Consider the following 4943-nt stretch of genomic DNA (forward strand, 5'->3'; position numbering starts at 1 on the left):
TCAAAACTACCTAACTAATTATCTCTCTCTAATTTTCAAAAATTCCTTCCCCTTTTTTTTTCAAATTTCTTTTTTATTAACTAATTGTTTTAATTTTTAATTTAATTTGATTTCAATTTTAATTTTCAAAATTTAACTTTAAATTTTATTTTTAATTTAATTAATTTTCGAAATTCCCTCTCTCTTATCTCCTTCTAATTATTTATTTATTTACTAACACTTCTCTTCATCTCAAAATTCGAACCCTCTCTTCCTCTTGGTGTTCGAATTTCTCTTCTTCTATTCTTCTATTCTTATACTCACATACAGGAATCTCTATACTGTGACATAGAGGATTCCATATTTTCTTTTGTGTTCTCTTCTTTTTCATATGAGCAGGAACAAGGATAAGAGCATTCTTGTTGAAGGTGATCCTGAACCTGAAAGGACTCTAAAGAGGAAGCTAAGGGAAGCTAAAGCACAACTCTCTGGAGAAAATCTGACAGAAATTTTCGAAAAAGAAGACAACATGGCCGAAAATAATAACAATGCAAGGAAGATGCTTGGTGACTTTACTGCACCAAATTCCAATTTACATGGAAGAAGCATCTCAATTCCTGCCATTGGAGCAAACAACTTTGAGCTTAAACCTCAATTAGTTTCTCTGATGCAACAGAACTGTAAATTTCATGGACTTCCATCAGAAGATCCTTTTCAGTTCTTAACTGAATTCTTGCAGATCTGTGATACTGTTAAGACCAATGGGGTTGATCCCGAGGTCTACAGGCTTATGCTTTTCCCGTTTGCTGTAAGAGACAAAGCTAGACTATGGTTGGACTCTCAACCTAAAGATAGCCTGAACTCTTGGGATAAGCTGGTCACGGCTTTCTTAGCCAAGTTCTTTCCTCCTCAAAAGCTTAGCAAGCTTAGAGTGGATGTTCAAACTTTCAGGCAGAAAGAAGGTGAATCCATCTATGAAGCTTGGGAGAGATACAAGGAATTGACCAAAAAGTGTCCTTCTGACATGCTTTCAGAATGGACCATCCTGGATATATTCTATGATGGTCTGTCTGAGCTATCAAAGATGTCACTGGACCATTCTGCAGGTGGATCCATTCACCTAAAAAAAACACCTGCAGAAGCTTAAGAACTCATTGACATGGTTGCAAATAACCAGTTCATGTACACTTCTGAGAGGAATCCTGTAAGTAATGGGACGCCTCAGAGGAAGGGAGTTCTTGAAATTGATACTCTGAATGCCATATTGGCTCAGAATAAAATATTGACTCAGCAAGTCAATATGATCTCTCAGAGTCTGAATGGATTGAAGGAATCATCCAACAGTACTAAAGAGGCATCTTCTGAAGAAGAAGCTTATGATCCTGAGAACCCTGCAATATCAGAAGTGAATTACATGGGTAAACACTATGGAAACACCTATAATCTCTCATGGAGAAATCATCCAAATTTCTCATGGAAGGATCAACAAAAGCCTCAACAAGGCTTTAATAATGGTGGAAGAAACAGGTTTAGCAATAGCAAGCCTTTTCCATCATCCACTCAGCAAAAGACAGAGAGTCCTGAGCAGGATCCATCTAGCTTAGCAAATATAGTCTCTGATCTATCTAAGGCCACTTTAAGTTTCATGAATGAAATAAGGTCCTCCATTAGAAATCTGGAAGCACAAGTGGGCCAGCTGAGTAAAAGGGTCACTGAAACCCCTCCTAGTACTCTCCCAAGCAATACAGAAGAGAATCTAAAAAGAGAGTGCAAGGCCATTGATTTAACCATCATGGCCGAACCTACAAGGGAGGGAGAGGACGTGAACCCCAGTGAGGAAGACCTCCTGGGACGTCCAGTGATCAACAAGGAGTTTCCCTCTGAGGAACCAAAGGAATTTGAGACTCATCTAGAGACCATAGAGATTCCATTAAACCTCCTTATGCCATTCATGAGCTCTGATGAGTATTCTTCTTCTGAAGAGAATGAAGATGCCACTGAAGAGCAAGTTGCCAAATACCTTGGTGCAATCATGAAGCTGAATGCCAAATTATTTGGCAATGAGACTTGGGAAGATGAACCTCCCTTGCTCATCAATGAACTAAGTGATCTGAATCAACTGAGATTGCCTCAGAAGAAATAGGATCCTGGAAAGTTCTTAATACCTTGTACCATAGGCACCATGACCTTTGAAAAGGCTCTATGTGACCTTGAATCAGGGATAAACCTCATGCCACTCTCTGTAATGGAGAAACTGGGAATCTTTGAGGTGCAAGCTGCCAGAATCTCATTAGAGATGGCAGACAACTCCAGAAAACAGGCTTATGGACTAGTAGAGGACGTGCTAGTAAAGGTTGAAGGCCTTTACATCCCTGCTAATTTCATAATCCTGGATACTGGAAAGGATGAGGATGAATCCATCATCCTTGGAAGACCCTTCCTAGCCACAGCAAGAGCTGTGATTGACGTGGACAGAGGAGAATTGATCCTTCAACTGATTGAGAACAACCTTGTGTTTAAAACTCAAGGATCTCCTTCTGTAACCATGGAGACGAAGCATGAAAAGCTTCTCTCACTGCAGAGTCAATCAAAGCCCCCACAGTCAAACTCTAAGTTTGGTGTTGGGAGGCCACAACCAAACTCTAATTTTGGTGTTGAACCCCCACATTCAAACTCTAAGTTTGGTGTTGGGAGGTTCCAACAATGCTCTGAACATCTGTGAGGCTCCATGAGAGCTCATTGTCAAGCTATTAACATTAAAGAAGCGCTTGTTGGGAGGCAACCCAATGTTATTTAATTATATCTATTTTATTTTCTCTTTGTTATTTCATGTTTTATTAGGTTGATGATCATGTGGAGTCACAAAAACTACTGAAAAAATCAAAAATAGAATGAAAAATAGCATTAAAAATAGCACACCCTAGAGGAGAGACATGCTGGCGTTAAACGCCAGAAACAAGCACTAAGCTGGTGTTTAACGCCAGAACCAAGCATCTACCTGGCGTTAAACACCAGAAACAAGCTACATTTACACGCCTAATTGGAGCAGGGATGTTAATTCCTTGGCCCCACAGGATCCCCACCACTTCTTCTCTCCTCTTCACATATTTTCATAACTCTCTTCCCCAAATAACTTCCATCAATCACCTACATTACTCCTCCAAAACCATCATACAACCCACCTACACCCACCCACTCAAATTCAACCCATCACTCTTTCCTTTTCACACATCATAACCACCTAAAATCCCCTTGGCCGAATACACATTCTCCCTCCATCTCCTCTATTTTCTTCTTTTTCTACTATTTTCTTTCTTCTTTTGCTCGGGGACGAGCAAACCTTCTATGTTTGGTGTGGTAAAAGCGTTGCTTTTTGTTTTTCCATAACCATTTATGACACCTAAGGCCAGAGAAACCTCTAGAAAGAGGAAAGGGAAGGCAAAAGCTTCTACCTCTGAGTCATGGGAGATGGAGAGATTCATCTGAAAAGCTCATCACTAAGAAAAGGATGGAGCAAACAAGAAATCATGGACCTCAACATGAGCATGAGGAAATTCCTCACCATGAAATCCCTGAGATGCCTCAGGGGATGCACTTTCCTCCACAGAATTATTGGGAGCAAATCAACACTTTCCTAGGAGAATTAAGTTCCAACATGGGACAACTAAGGGTGGAGCACCAAGAGCACTCCATCATCCTCCATAAAATTAGAGAAGTTCAAAGAGCTATGAGGGAGGAGCAAGAAAGACAAGGAAGAGACATAGAGGAGCTCAAGAGCACCATTGGTTCTTCAAGAAGAGGAAGACGCCACCCTCACTAAGGTGGACTCATTCCTTAATCTCCCTGTTTATTTATTTTCCTGTTTTTTTATTTTTGAGCTTTATGTTTTATTTATGTTTGTGTCTTTACTATATGATCACTAGTGTCTAAGTGTCTATGCCTTAAAGTTATGAATATGAATCCATCACCTCTCTTAAATGAAAACTATTTTAATTACAAAAGAACAAGAAGTACATGGTTTCGAATTCATCCTTGAAACTAGTTTAATTATTTAGATGTGGTGGCAATACTTTTTGTTTTCTGAATGTATGCTTGAACAGTGCATATGTCTTTTGAAGTTGATGTTTATGAATGTTAAATATGTTGGCTCTTGAAGAATAAGGAAAAAAGAGACATGTTATTTGATAATCTGAAAAATCATAAAAATGATTCTTGAAGCAAGAAAAAGCAGTGAATACAAAAGCTTGCAGAAAAAAAATGGCAAAAAAAAAGAAAGAAAAAGAAAAAGCAAGCAGAAAAAGCCAAAAGTTCTTTAAACCAAAAGGCCAGAGCAAAAAGCCAATAGCCCTTAAAACCAAAAGGTAAGGGTAATAAAAAGGAACCAAGGCTTTGAGCATCAGTGGATAGGAGGGCCTAAAGGAATAAAATCCTGGCCTAAGCGGCTAAACTAAGCTATCCCTAACCATGTGCTTGTGGCGTGAAGGTGTCAAGTGAAAACTTGAGACTGAGCGGTTAAAGTCAAGGTCCAAAGCAAAAATAGAGTGTGCTTAAGAACCCTGGACACCTATAATTGGAAACTTTAGCAAAGCTAAGTCACAATCTGAAAAGGTTTACCCAGTTATGTGTCTGTGGCATTTATGTATCCGGTGGTAATACTGGAAAACAAAGTGCTTAGGGCCACGGCCAAGACTCATAAAGTAGCTGTATTCAAGAATCAACATACTGAACTAGGAGAATCAATAACACTATCTGAATTCTAAGTTCCTATAGATGCCAATCATTCTGAACCTCAATGGATAAAGTGAGATGCCAAAACTATTCAAGAGGCAAAAAAGCTACAAGTCCCGCTCATCTGATTGGAGCTAAGTTTCATTGATATTTTGGAATTTATAGTATATTCTCTTCTTTTTATCCTATTTGATTTTCAGTTGCTAGGAGACAAGCAACAATTTCAGTTTGGTGTT

The 4943-nt window shown here is 39.0% G+C and overlaps 1 non-coding gene across 1 annotated transcript; it reads right to left on the minus strand.

Annotated features, from left to right (window-relative positions):
• Positions 1–901: 901 nt before the first annotated feature.
• LOC148574326 (small nucleolar RNA R71) lies at positions 902–1009 on the minus strand. The gene has a single exon (XR_015905514.1). It is a non-coding gene; the product is annotated as a small nucleolar RNA R71 (small nucleolar RNA).
• Positions 1010–4943: the final 3934 nt, after the last annotated feature.

The sequence above is a fragment of the Arachis ipaensis genome, chromosome B2 (genome assembly GCF_059453495.1).
Source record: "Arachis ipaensis isolate K30076 ecotype BB chromosome B2, ASM5945349v1, whole genome shotgun sequence".
Classification (NCBI taxonomy): domain Eukaryota; kingdom Viridiplantae; phylum Streptophyta; class Magnoliopsida; order Fabales; family Fabaceae; genus Arachis; species Arachis ipaensis.